A 15,791-nucleotide genomic window follows, 5' to 3' on the forward strand; every position below is an offset into this window, starting at 1 on the left:
TTTCAGGAGGTTAAATGTTACTGTTTTAAAACCCCAAAAGGGCGGGAAGATATATAAAATTTAAATTGTTATTTCGGTTGTATCAAATCTAAAGCTCAGAACTTTTTTGTACACCTAATAATTTAAAATATATTCTGAAATCATTGAGTGTTTCGATGTATCCAATCTTAAATTGTTCTTGTGTTCTTTTATCCTAGTTTTTAATTTTCTCTTCGTTTGGCCTACATACGATGCGTTACAATCTTTACAGTTGATTTTATAGATCACATGATTATTATCTTCCCTATTATTTTTGTCTTTATGTGTTCGAATGATTTTATTGAGTTTATGTAGAGGCCGAAAACCTACTACGGTCGATGATTTTTTTAAAAACGGATGTAACATAACATAGTCAGATATGCTTGTTATGTATGGAAATACTCTAAACTCTCTGTTCATACATTAATTTTCTTCTACATTAATGAAAAACTGATGTTTTTCCTTCATTTCTTGTTTTGCAAAGAGATGTTTCAATCTTCTGTTAATGATATAAAAAATAAATTTTAGAGGATAATATTGTCCAGCAGTATGTTAATGCAACACTTTAAATTCTCATCATAAAACGAAATGTGTGATCATTTAGAATATGCTTGTCTCCGCCGCAATTTTTCCTTTGCTAGAGAAATACATTTTCCGAGTGTTGACGTCTTCAAATTGATTTAAATTATATAACAATTTGTTTCTCAGGCAGCATGCTAATGTTCATTGAATGTTCATTTTGTATTATACATGTTTACTGTTTGATTCTAAACAGTTAGCTAACATTCCGAAAAATTCTAAGTTTAACGAATAGGATCCAAACGTTGAACGAATATTGCAAGTATATTACTTCGTTGTCGTCATTTATGTTTGATACGAATTCTTTCGAAATATTTTGCTCAAATATTTATATCAAAATAAACAAAAGATACGAGGTCCGAATTGTTCTAAAAAAACAGATCAATCATCAGATGAAATATTAAGAATGGTACAAGGAGAAGAGTGGTAAAAAAGATAAGAGAGAAGGGAGTTGTGAGTCTGTTTTCGGCCGGGCGTACACATGTACATGACTTCTGTTAAGGCCGGAGACTTTTGCATAACACAATATATTGTACTATACATAAAGAATTTGATTAGTTTATTAACACATATATAAGAAAATGAGCCAATGAAATTTCTTATATGTATGTATTATGTGTTTTACAAAAGTCTGCTCTCGCCCTCTTTATCCCCTTCTCTTTCTTCTTTTATTTTTTAATGGCACTCGCCGATGAAATGCCGGCAAATCCGACTAGTAACGTCCTCCTTATCCCTATTGAGTTGTAGCGTGGCTATGTGGCATTGTGATAATATGATTGGTCTGATATGACAGCGCGCCATAAGACACTTTTACATGGCGTCGAGCATCGTGAGCTTGCTATTCGCTAAAACAGGTCATGTGATCAATATTGACGAATAGCAAGCTCACGACGTTCGACTTGATGCTCCTATGATGTAAGAAGATAAGATGTACCATTCCCGAGGATGCATAGTAGGAGAGAAATTGTGACTAAAATTTGATTGGCTATTCCAATATGTCAGCGCTATATTATATGCAGGAAAGGGAATAGAAGCCAAAATTTGATTAGTTGTTTCCACTATTGCTATCACTATTATCGGTTGTTTCATTGCTATAAATAGTGTCGTGAATGTTTAATATTTTTGCAGTGAACTGCAGATTATCAGTCTCAGTGTGTCTACTGATGTGATTGGACGCGTTATTGTGTCATTATTTTTGGAAAATGTGATCGGCTTCAAACGCGCAATTGAGTTTATATTACTTTTTTTAGACTTTTGTATTCTGTTTTATATACTGTTTTTTTGTTACTCACCGCATAAGCGGCATTTTCGGCCGTATCGACTCTGTATTAGAGTCGGGGCCATTCTCACGCTAAGAACTGTAGATTATGCCAGGTAAATCTAATATCTTTTCTTATCCAGCCTATTCTGCAAATTTATATCCACTTGCATAGCCGCTTAAACATATGCATAAGAAAATTATCCAATCGTACTATTTTATGTATGTCCTTATGATAGAAATACAATTGAATAATTTTCTTTATGTATATGTTTATGTGGCTATGCAAGTTGCGTGGATATACCTTTACCCATTATGCGATATGGGTATATAAATGTTGTCGTTGCGCATCTTTTGGTAGGGATAAAAAAGCTGTGCAACGACAAAGTTATGATATCGACACTGCATAACGAGTTACAGAATAGACATGCTGGAATTATAGCTAGGAATTATCTTTTTTTCGAATAGTACAGTGTCAATATACAATAGTTGTGGGTCAATCCTTTATAGTGGTTAAGTATAACCAGTTATAATAACAAACTCAATCAACGGGCGAAGTAAGAGTCAACCACATTTTTAATTTTTCATAAAATTATATATTATATTAACAGCGATGAAACATCTCTCAAAAAATTAGACTATAAACTAATAAGTTACAAGTTTCGGCTACCGGTTTGAGCCCTCTTCAGACATTAGTATAACGAAAAATAATATAATAACAGAATAAAATCAATTGTCGCAAATGTTCGCATATTCAGAATAATCACAGTTCGGGTGAGTCTTGATCTCGAAACATAATTTCCGTATGGTTGAACAGTCAAAAGTATTAAAAATGTCAGTGGTAAAGTTCTAGTTAATAAAAAGGATAAATTAAAGAATAATAAAAAAAACGTACTACCGACAAACACGCATAAATAAAACAATATAAAATACCGAAAATCCAACAAAATCAAATAAAATTTATTTCATAAAAAACTTACCAGAAATCATATGTAATAAATATGAAATAAATTTTATTTGATTTTGTTGGATTTTCGGTATTTTATATTGTTTTATTTATGCGTGTTTGTCGGTAGTACGTTTTTTTTATTATTCTTTAATTTATCCTTTTTATTAACTAGAACTTTACCACTGACATTTTTAATACTTTTGACTGTTCAACCATACGGAAATTATGTTTCGAGATCAAGACTCACCCGAACTGTGATTATTCTGAATATGCGAACATTTGCGACAATTGATTTTATTCTGTTATTATATTATTTTTCGTTATACTAATGTCTGAAGAGGGCTCAAACCGGTAGCCGAAACTTGTAACTTATTAGTTTATAGTCTAATTTTTTGAGAGATGTTTCATCGCTGTTAATATAATATATAATTTTATGAAAAATTAAAAATGTGGTTGACTCTTACTTCGCCCGTTGATTGAGTTTGTTATTATGTTTTGAAAAAGTCCTTTGAATTTGTTTATTTATTATAACCAGTTATTTAGAATAGCAATTATGATATGATTACTTGTTACAATAATTAGTGATAATTAATTTTTAAAGTGTTTTCATATATTCCAGGTGAGAAAGGAAATTCGATAACATTTATTTGAATATAAATGCTAGATATTTTATCAAAAATATTGTCAAAATTTCGAAAATATCGACAACAAAAGTTTTAATCTCCAAACAGATGACAGCCATCATACTAGTGTATCTCTTACTGAATTGTCTATCAAGTTTATTAGGCAATTCCCTTTGTGTTCAATGCTCTTGTTATGGGAAGGGGTGACGAAAAGATTTCTTAGTTATCTTATACTAAACGCTAAATCAGAAGTAAAATTGAGAGCATTAGACACAAACAAAATTTCTTGTCTTTTGAACTGGAAGAGTTTTGTATTTTTATCCCAAGAGAGTTTGCTCGTAAACCTCGTTCTCTACACTATGTTGCTCGATGGAAAGCGACTGAACATCGATTGTTCCTATTATATACAGGAGTAGTTACTCTTAAACAAGTGCTTTCACAAGAGTTATATGATCTTTTTTTCCTGTTGCATGTGGCTGCAAGAATAGTTTCTTGTGAACAACTTGTAAAGAAGCAAGCTTATGTTGACTTTGCAGAAAAACTTTTTGCAGCTTCTGTTGAACACTGCACGATCATCCGGTTTTATCATATAATATTCATAGCCTTCTGCATTTATGTGATGATGTTCATCAATATGATGTTATAGAAAATTTTTCTGGATTTCCATTTGAAAATTATCTGGGAAAATTATCAAATGCTTGATCAATTGCTTCGATCTGTAAAAAGTTCTCCAGCAACTTGCTCGACGACTGGCTGAAATGAACTATTTGTATGAATTTCAACAACTTCCACTCATGGTTGCCTTCAGATTTCAATTCATCCAAATGGGTATAAGACACTGTTCAACACAAATTTCACTCTCTCGACTAATTTGAAAAACTCATTCTTTTATTCAAATGAAAGTGTTGCACAGGTGAAGAAAATCTGAAAATAGAATTGTTTTGTGTGTGATAATCTTCACTTCTTTGAGAATCCAATTAAATCTAGCAAGATGGGTATCTGGAAATTAGATAGCTGGAATCATTGAAATATTCCAGTTTCATTAGAAATTTGTGGAAAGTGTATAGTTCTTTCATTTGGAAATGAACGTATTGCTCTCAGATTGCTTCTTTAAAGGTACAATAAGTTGTTAATATTACACGCTTTTTTTCATTTGTTGGTAAATTAAAATGTCCTTTGTAAAGGTCTAGAAGCATATTTTCTTGTTTTTTTTTCTCCTTTGTTCTTTTTGATAATATTTAAAAATTCAAATTTTTAAACTTTTTTTTGTAATTTCTATTTTCAGATTGTTTGTATGCTGTGGTGGAATTTCCACCTGACCATGAGAAACCACAAGCAATAATTGTATTGAAGTCATAGCTTTTGCCAGAAACAAGAAATGTTGGTGGCCTTATCATTTGAAAAGCGATATTGCAAATCAGAAAGTTTTAATATCACAGCAAGAGCCCGATGCAGGTTTTACAAAATGTAGTTTTTTACGAATTCTTCATTAGTACAGTATATATAATTCTGATTTTTGTGCTACCATGAGTTGTTTTTTAAAACATTTTGTTCAGTACTAAACTAAGTATTCACTTTGTATACAGATATATACAGAGATGCTCGATTAAAACTCCATAAATCTGAAGTTCAATCAGATTTGGAATCAAATAAAGAGTCCCTCATATTCTCAAGAGGGCGCCGTAGTAAACGAATTTTTCAAGAGGACAGTAAGGAAGATGATCGACCATTAAAAAAAACATCTGTTAAGGCACCTCCTGTTATTTCATTTCCTGATAGTGCAGATAGAGAATTAAGGAATGAAATGTGCTCCATGACCGAAAGTCAAGAATGTAATAGAAGCAATCTTCGGTAGCTAAGAAAAGAGTAGAGGAGCCTTAAAGAAAATATCCAACCCGAATGCAATAAAGAAACACAAGTTATTTAAAAATATCTCTGGGATAGTTAAGAAACAAGTAGATAAAGTAGAGCTTGCCTCTGCATCGAGATTGAAGCAAAGTAAGTTTTTAATGAATGTATTGCATTACATTTATGACATGCGTATTATATACTACTGTAATATTACTAAGCATGTTTTCCAGAGGTATCTCTTCAGAAATGCAATATAAGCATGAAATTGAATAAGTCTCTTAAACAGATCTCATGAATCAGCTAAAACTTCTTTTGCCTCAATGAAATTTTGCTTCACCTTCAATGAGAGAACTATCGAGAAGATACAGTAGATATTACTTCACCTACAAAGCAGAGTACATCTCGAGTACGTGAAACTAAGGAAAAATTTCCTTCAGTTACATCTTCGAAGGAACGCATTTGTAGTTGAAAAGCAAGAGCTCATTTGACACCACCTTCTCCTTCAAAGCAGTGGATTTCGGATAAGAATAGAGCGAACTCCGCTTCACCCTCATCGATTAAACGAAGTAAGTTTCATAAGAATTTTGTTCTCGAGTGAACGTTATTTAATTTTTATTCAAAGATTTATAAAATCTTTTTACTGTATTGTTTTTCATTTATTTATACTTATATTCTTCATCCTTATTTATATTTTTTATTCTATTTGATGTGTTTTTATTATATGTATATAGTACAGTACTTCTCTATTTTGTCAGTAGATAATGCTATTGTAGAAAAGATAATGCAATACTAGAATCTTTCAGTCTCCAGTCTCTAATCAATCTGTCAATGACTTACAATCTGTTAGTGTTGGACAGCTGACACTTCATCTTCGTCTCTTAGCCACAGTAATATTAGTAATATAATTGGTTCTAACATGAGTAAATCTGATATAGAAGACAATAATGTTGAGAATATTCTTGAAGCTTCCATGGATGCTTTCTATAAAAGTTGCGTTTCGCGGATTTCCTCCGTGTCCATGCAAACAAGACAACGGTCTCTGACACACAACCAGACGAAAGGATTCTATCAATTCTCTCATATGTCAAAAAGATAGGACAAATCTTAAAAAACCCTAAAGATCAAAGACCTTTTGTACACTCAGCTCCGCAGGAGTATACAAAATATCTTGTCCCTGCGGGCAAGTATACATTGGAGAAACCGGGAGAATGGTCAACCTACGGATAAAAGAACACCAACGTGATGTCAGGCTAAAACATGTCACGCAGTCAGCATTATCAGAACACAACATCGAAACAGGACATCAAATACTGTTTGATAAAACGACCACAATAGCCAACATCACTTCATACTTTCCAAGAAAGTATAGAGAAACCATAGAGATACAAAAACATCCTAACAATCTAAATAGAGATAATGGCTACAACATAAATAAAATATGGAAAACCATTCTTTGGGTTATTGAAGACTGACCAATTCTCCCCCCCCTCTCTCTCTCCCCTAACCCACAATTCTCTTCTTTCCCCCCATCACTCCAACAAGTAGCGTATAAAAAGGAACGGCCCGGAGGAACAGCTCAGTATCAGGCTGCTCTTCGCCCTGATGAAGTGGACTGCAAGATTCAAGAAACGTTGGCATTTCAAGAATGGATCTGAACACGAAGGAAACCCGCGAAACGCATAACTTTTGATAATGTTGAGAATTCATAAAAGAATAATCATGACGATGAATATGCTTATAACAGTAATGACAGTAATGTAAATTCTAGTTGTGATAATCAAGTTGAAGCACCGAAAAAAATCACTGGCATGGGTAAAATGCTAAACTTAAGTACTTCTTTGATTTGCGATGTATGGATACTAATTTACTCTTTATTACTGTTATTGTAGATGTGGTAAAAAATTTGATTTATGAGAGTAATGAAAGACATTCAACGTAATCAAGGAATATTGGAGGAAATAGTGCAGTGACTCAGGAATAAAGGAATAATCGTATCTCATCCTAAACGAATGCCACAAGTACAATATTGAGAATATCAGCAGAGAAAATGGAGAAATGTTTAGTTTTATCCACATCATAAATAGAATACTTTGTAAAAATAAATTTGAAGCCCATTTAGTGGTTTTCATAGTAGAACATAAGATATTCTCTTACAATACATTTTTAGGATTGAAAAAAGTGTTAAATATTTACAGACTAAAAGACTTTTCACCGAAGGTGGAATGTCAGTTTAGGAATATTGATCGCATTATGAAAAAATTGCTTACACGTGCAGTTGGCAGACTCTATAATTATAGGGGAAGAAAACAAAAAGGGAAGGAACAAAAACTTGCTTTTTCTTCCACAAACATGTGTGAAGTTGTCAAAGATATGATTGCTTTACAATTTTAGTTTATTGAAGTACCATCAAAATGTAAAATCATAGTATATGTAGATTTTTCTTTTTTTTCACAAAATGATTAAAACAAGATTTTTCAGTCAGCTGAAATTGTATTATAACTATTTTAAAAACGAATTAAATATTGCCTAATGTTTTTTTTTTCAAATGCAGCGTTACTCGTACATCCAGATGCTAATGGGAAAATTATTGACTAAGCAATGATGGCTTACTCGCCTTTTAGGAGTGACAAATAAGTTTTCTACATATATGTATTACATTAAATATATTTGTCTCTGCTCAATAATTCCATTTTAAATCTAACTTTGATGTGTAATGTATCTTATATCCAATAAAAATGGCAGTTTGTTATAGTGAGTACAAGTGTTCGAAATTATTAAGATAAGTTTACCAAAGATATGCTATAGATTGCTACAGATGTATGTTCCATTTAGTTTTTTTAGTATTTAGTATTTGTGTTTTCTTCTTTTTGTGAATCATAGAGCTTATTAACGTATGTTAATCAATGTATGTTTTTTTCCAGACTGAAATGTGATAGTTATGTTATATGTCAAATTTATTTCGTAGAGAATCAGTTTATAATCTTTTACTTTATTTGTTTAAGAATCAGTTTGAGTTTCTTTCAATTTATGTATTGTATTATCATAACAGCTAGACTGTTTAAAAATCTTTCAATTTATTATCATAAGATGATGAGATTTTTAGTGGAATGAATATGAGTATATTTAAATTTTTTTCAGAAATAGTTTATTACACTTACAACGGAACTTGCTTATAACATTTTCTACATGTGTTTCCCGTTTTTTAACGGTTTTATTCGGTAACCGAACAATACTTACAAAATAAGATATATCATATATTTAACATTATCTCGCTTATAATTTACAGTTTTGCGATTCATCAGAACATGTTATAAACACAGGTTCCACTATATTTAATAATTCTTTCTTTATATTTGATAAGTTTTGTTTAATACATTTGATTAATTACAATTTGTTTAGTCTGACAAAATACAATTACAAAGCAAAAAATTTACTTGTTTTATTTTACTATTGCATCTGTTTCTTAGCACAATGGCAGTAGTCGGAATAAAAGTGTATTTGAGACTTTCCTTATGCACTGATTTTCTTCTTTTTCCCACCAAAATATTGAAGGGGAAATGAGTTACGTTTTTGGCTTGCGGGCTCATATTCGCTATGCATATCTCAACAACAAATTTAGGATTAAAGAAATGGATAATTTTATCTTCCACTCCGTCTTCTCATCCATAAAAATCCAGGAAATCAAGTACTGGTTTTTAGCTCAAAGATCCTTATCTCTTATACCTGCTTTTCTGAAAATCTTCCTGGATCCATTTTGTGTTATAGCTCCCTTTCTCTTCTGCAGCAGGAGAGATAATTCTTGCCAAAAAGCGAGTAGCAAAAAATTTATTACTGTTCCATAAGAAAAATTAATTAGCTATTGCATCGCCTTTTACTGTGCGACAAGCGTAATCGTATCCTGTCTGCGGGACCCATAATACAAAATGCACGCAATGATAGATACTGGAAATAATTTTCGAGAACAGGTTGCCTACTTATCCGAATGTTAGACGAATGCTACCCAAACATTTATATTGTAATGTTTTACGAGTATTCTCCGAACATTCTCCGAACATTAGTTAGGTGCGAATTTCTAACACTTAGATAACAGTTCAGTTACGATTATAACATTCGATGAACACTCAAAGAATATTAACATGCTACCTGAATTATTAGCAAGAACTTGCAAGAAAAATTTGTAAGACGCACCGTTTATGGATATACATTCTGTACACAAATTTATGATTTATACTTCTTATTATGTTTTCTCCTATTTAAGAATCTCCAATTGTCACTCGAACTTTGCCACGATTTAAGAGAAATTATTTATGATATCTTAGAATGGCATGCTAGAAATGCACCGATTATTTTATTTCGTAAAAAAGATCGGTTCTCTACAAATGTCACAAATACTTATGTTTAAACAAATAATACATGTTTCACAAATCCAGAGTCACGGTAGTATTTCGGTGCTAAGACAAACGCATTTTAGCGCGAGACAGTATCGGGTATCTTTACGCGAAGCGGTGAGTTTTCAAAGATTGATTATTATATCTCAATAATAGCTATGCCGATAAAATTCTATTTATGGTAAATCGATAGTTCGTACTCGAATGATATAATGAAAGTGCATTTTTTTTCTATTTGCCCGAGCGGAGATATTGCAACAAATTCAAATTTTAAGAAACGTTATTGTCATTACTATTAACGTCGTCGTCGTCGTCGTCATTTGCCTGGCCCATGGATTACGTTTCGAATTTCAGTCGATAGATGGCAATCTCCATTTTACTTTACTTTTTAATAATTTTTTAATAATTCTTTAACGAACAACAATCGACAGTTAAAACTGCCCGATGGTCATTCAGGGTCATGATTTTGACAATATATGACATTTTATTTTTTTTTTTCATAACTTTGTAACGTGTGATGAATTACTGCTACAACCTTCCAAAAATTGTGATCTTCCTAATGTATGGGGCAAGATCGTCGGAGATGAATGGTTGATTTTAATTTTAATATCTTCTTAATAAGCAACGATCACCTGCTGAAACTGTCCGATGATCACTCAGTGTCATGACTTTGACAACTTGAGTCAAGATTATTTTATTTTTTTTTAATAATTTTGTAATGCATGGTGAGTGAGGGTGCCTTTTCATGCAGCGAATTTTTCGCTGCGAATGATTTTTAGCAAATAGCGAATAATTTAGCTGTTCCAAATTTACTGCCACTGAAAATGCTACAGTTTACATTACGTGTACTATAGATTTTCAGTACTGGCAGTAAATATTTGAACATCTTAATGAGCCTTAATGAGCATCGCATGTGCGTGATTGCGTAACAACAATGACTACATTTACATGGCACCCTTAATCGGGTTTAATAACATTCGTAATTATAAAACTGGTTAATCACAGTCATTCCATTCTTCCAGCTATGATTGACCAATTTCATAACTACGGATGTTAATTAAACCCGATTAAGCGTGCCCTGTAACAAAAGTCAATAACAAAATACTTTTTATATTTGGTTATAAGTTTTAAAATGTTTTTAAATGTTATATATTTAATATAAATATTGAATAAATTATTAATTGAAAACATATATTGGATAACATTTTTTAAAATTATTTTAAATGGAGGACAATTCAGTTACTGAATTACTTCACATAAAACCAACAAATGCAATAGTTATTAATTTATATGTTAGTATATTTTACTATCAAATAAATGCACGAAGAAGGAAAGCAGCTGCAGTTGGAGCTATATTTTAGTTGATCGTGTTTGTATTTTATAGGTTTACGTAACATTTATAGATTATAATTCATAATTTTATACAATGCGAACATATGCGATTTCCTAATTAAATTGAATATATATAATTTTTCTTCTTTAATTACATTTGTTATTTCTATTTTGCATATCGATTTTTGCATGGCCGTTTATGTAGATTTAATATCGAATATTCACGAACATTCGTTAAAAGCTGAAAAATTTCAGCGAACAGCGATTACTCACTAGCAAAAAGTGATCACGTGGCCTTCAATCGCGGCGATTTTTTTGCTACGTGAATTTGCACTTTTATTGCTATAACTTTCCAAAAGTTATTCGGTGTGATGACTTTCATAATGTATGGGAGGGGCAAGATCATCGGAGGTGAATTGTTTATTTTAATTTTAATAATTTTTCTTAATAATCAACGAGCGATTAACAAAATCCTTTGATGGTTACTCAGGATTATGACCTTGACAATATATATTAAAGTCAGCGTCGGAGTTGAATTCCTTATTTCATTTTTAATATGTTTTTTAACGTGAAATGGGCGACTGCTAAACCTTTCAAAGGTTGCAGGAAATGTAGCAGGAAAACAAGTATCATATGCCGCAGGTCTATATTAAATAATAATTCCAGACTGAAAAAAGGAATAAAATTAAATAAAATATTACCGAAATATTTAAAACACTGATAAAAACGCCATCCAAAGTTTAAATTTCTACAGTCAAGAATCTTTTCCTGGTTCTTATTTTATAAATCATCTGACTAATAACTAATTCATTAAAAGAAACATTTTATACAAATATCTTTGTATTAAAAATGCAGGGGAATGAGAAGTAAAATAAATAAATTTAAATTAAATTAAATTAATTTTATCATAAATTTTATCGTTTATAAAAACGACTTGATAACAACGTTGCAATTTTTTATGATTGCAACGATAACTGGCTACACTAATTTTGTGCTAAGCTTGGAAAAATCACTTTGAGAAGTAACTATTATATAACCATTACGTTATATTTATTTATTGAAAAGGTTATTTGTAATGAATAATCTCAAAAATAAAAGTTCTACTTAATTTGAATAATACGTATCAGGTATATAAAAGATTTGATATCAATAATGGACGTTGAATTATAATCTTTAAAAATTATCTCACTCAATCCAAATCATATATGAATCTTGAACAAAACTCTATTGTACAAGATTAATAAAGAAAATTCAAATTTTAAGTGAATTATCTTCATTAATTTATATATGATGAAAACTAAGTAATGCGTAATGTAATGATAAAGTACTAAAACATAAATACAGGGTGGGGCAAAAGTCCCGCTACCATATAAAATTTGGACGTCTACACAACACAACGGTTAAAGCTAAACTGAGCTATACGTCACATATCGCAATCAAAATGGTAGCGGGACTTTTGCCCCACCCTGTACAATAATAACGTAAGCACTAAAACATAAATGAATGAATTTCATTGATAAATTTGTTGGTAACTTTTAATCTTTGGGTAATCATTGTGAAAATGGACCTAAGGGTGACTGTGTAAATGTAGTCTATTAAAAACCTATGAAGTTAGTCAAAGTTGTTAGGCGTAACCTCAAAACACATAATTGGTGCTTACATCAACTGATCAGCTTACCTCAACTCGCGATTGTATTTCTGATTTTGGTAATTATTTGGAATACGGACTGCACCTCCGATTTTGATGAAATCAGTCTCATTCGACGCGTTTTTGCTCAAAACGAAAGAATCTGTAAGAAAAAACGTTAGGTCCCTGCGAAGATATTAAGCGTTAAAGTTGATGATTATTGAAGTTAGGAAATTTGTCACAGAGGCAAAATAAGGTCTATAATTGTATTTCTTCTTCTTTTGTAATTAATGGCTCTGGTTCTAGTTGACGAGATAAATTTGGCCAGTCGTTTCCCAGATATCTCCAACCTTCCACAGGAGTCAAACCGCAGAGACGAAAAGAACTAGAATCAGAAAGAGCGTCAGTCTCCCCTCCCCCCCCCCACTCGGCAAAAAATCCCACGCACCATCCAAGACAAATCGAGCCAAGCCGCGCCACTCCCGGTCGAGCCGCATTTGGGTCGAGGAGAGAGGAGGGAGAAGAAGGGAGGGAAAACAGAAAGGGAAGCTTAGATCAATAGTTGCAGAGACTTGAAAAAGGAGAGGAGAAGTCTGTTTTAGATTTTAACCTGAGGCTCTATAAGCATAGGGAGAATATCATTAGGGTAACGAGAAAAAGTTTTCTTGATAAATTTATCAAGGGGGCGAATCTGTCACGTGATAAGGGGCAATAAAAAATTACATGGTTGGCATCCTGTCTAGGGTCACGCACGTACAGGCCGGAAAATCCACCATATTTTTCCTGTGCAAGTTGAAGTTTAAGTTGTAATGGCACGAAGTCTGTTAGTCAAGACAATCTCCTGGCGGTTGAGTGACTTTTTCTGGTACCACGTCATATTAGAGGAGTTAGCGTAAAGCGAGGCGTAATGTTGTCCTGTAGTTCTTGAAGCGTCTTCGAAGTATTTATTAAAATGAGAGATTGACATTTTGTTGGCTTCCAGGATCAGAAGTAGGGAGTTTAAAGTTGTCCCTTCTTCCTTCTAAGGTGGCCTCCTTGACCGCCTTATCTGCTATTTCGTTGCCCGGAATATCAATGAGCCGGGATCCAGACAAGAGTGACGTTGATGCCCCTGCTGCAAGAGATAGCGAGGAGACGCTTGATCCAGTGTATGATATAGTTAGAATTAATAAGTCTATTGGAGCCAATAGATTCCAGGACGCTCTTAGAGTCAGAGAAAATCACTACCTTGGAGTAATCAGTGTCCTGAATTAAAATAAGTGATTGGAGGATCGCCCAAGCCTCTGCTATAAAAGTAGCCTCTGAGGTCAACCTAAGGAAACTGATTCCGAGCTCCGGAAAATAAGCTGCCGCCCCTGCGTACCCCTGCTCTTCTATTTTGGAGCCGTCTTTGTAGAAAGCAATGGCTGAGTCTCGAAGATCAATGGAGTTGTCTAAGAATTCCTATTTGATAGCACAGTCAGCTTTCTCTTCTGAAATAATTTGCTTATAATCCGGTCGGAGAATGAAATCAGAGTAGGAAGTTTCGAATGTAAGGTGAAAGGTGGATTGGAAGGCGTTATTAAAAGCGTGTTTATTAAGGATGTAGTTGATAAGACCTCTTGTTAGCAGAGCGTGGTTGGATGGGTTGAGCCAGTAATTAAGTAGAAACTTATAAATGAACGTAATTTATTGAAAAGTAAATTTTATAATCCGCGAGCGTGCTGTCCTCTCATTTCGGAATTCAAGCAGAGACTGCGAGAGAGAGATCACTTAAACGGATATCGGTTAATTACGATGAGAGTCGAAGTTTTCCGAGCCGCGCTTGGGTCGAGTACAATACAGTCACGCATAAAAGTATTGGTCTGTACACTCGAGTACAGAAACGCGCTGAACTCAAATACTTGTATTCTCAATACTGCCGCCGTTCAAGCGTTTCTCGTGAATCGTTATAATGTTTAACTTATTACATATGCTTTTGAAACGATCTCGCGGCACCGCCTTTGTGAATATGTCCGCGCGTTGATTTTCGGACGGAACGTACTCGACTATAATCTCCTTCTCATTTACTTTTTCGCGATAATATTACCGACAAGGTCATTTTGACGGTTATTTGCCGCGCAATCTGGCTAAGCGCCCCCCTGTTTAGGGGCGCACGACTTCCACGCGAAGCGACTCCCACCTATGACTGCGTTCAGATTCCTCACCGGATGAGTGATCGCTGGGTCAGTGGGCGGAGTTTAACGAATAGTATCGGAGTGGTTTGGAAATCTGAACGCATTCTAAGATAAGAGTGTCTTATAGGCATCAGTTACAGTAAATAGCAACGTAAATATAACAGATTTAATATAAATTATATATAATTATGACTGCGGTCCGATTCACACTTACAACATTATCGACGAGCTCACGGTCGGTCCAATTTACTCCCTGAACGTTTTGCGTGAGCAAAGTGACGTCGGATTTTTGAATTCGCATGTTCATGGTGATCATAATCCGGAGAAGAGTTGGCGTATGATATAATAATAAAGGTGAACCATTCCGATGGATGCACAGTGGACTGAAAGAGCAGAGGTTTGTCAGCCGATTAGAGTTTGGGCAATTTGTCTGATTCAAAATGGCCGACGGAGTAGTCAGTCGCATCGTCGCATGATGTAAACATTATGCTGTAAGCACACAGCCAAGGTAAGAAGAGAGTTATTTTGTGTGTGTATATATGACAATTCAACTGCATTATGCCGACATGCTGTGTCATTAATTGTAAAAGTAAGAGTGATCGCAGCAAAAAGAAAATAAAAATGTTTTTTTTCTCCCAAAAGCCAAAACTGAGGAAACACTGGCTGGAAGCCTGTAAATAAACACATACTTCAAGACATGTTCGGTGTGAGTATTACCGACTATAAATAACATTATATTTCCTAAATTTTTTATTCTAATAAAGATCATTGTGATTGGAAACAAGACCGTCTATATAAATATTAAAACTTTAAATACAAAGCGCCTTCCCGGTCCGAGTGTTGATGTTGAACTAATATCTAATATACATTCAATTAAATTGAATTAATATTTCAGAAATAAATTGAGAGCCGATGAAATTATCGGATTCACACAATCAATCTGAAACAAATAATCCCCCCAAATTCTCCCAAATCTTAAAAAACTGTAATAAACTTATTGCGAAAAATAT

The 15,791-nt window shown here is 33.3% G+C and overlaps 1 long non-coding RNA gene and 1 pseudogene across 1 annotated transcript; both read left to right on the forward strand.

Annotated features, from left to right (window-relative positions):
* The first annotated feature begins 2,177 nt into the window (after positions 1-2,177).
* On the forward strand, positions 2,178-4,268 carry LOC108747121 (annotated as a pseudogene).
* Positions 4,269-4,404: 136 nt separating this feature from the next.
* On the forward strand, positions 4,405-7,678 carry LOC108747132. Its single transcript, XR_001939219.1, has 5 exons — positions 4,405-4,543; positions 4,713-4,894; positions 5,014-5,425; positions 5,509-5,844; positions 7,168-7,678. It is a non-coding gene; the product is annotated as an uncharacterized LOC108747132 (long non-coding RNA).
* Positions 7,679-15,791: the final 8,113 nt, after the last annotated feature.

This window comes from Trachymyrmex septentrionalis, unplaced genomic scaffold, assembly GCF_001594115.1.
Source record: "Trachymyrmex septentrionalis isolate Tsep2-gDNA-1 unplaced genomic scaffold, Tsep1.0 scaffold194, whole genome shotgun sequence".
Lineage (NCBI taxonomy): Eukaryota > Metazoa > Arthropoda > Insecta > Hymenoptera > Formicidae > Trachymyrmex > Trachymyrmex septentrionalis.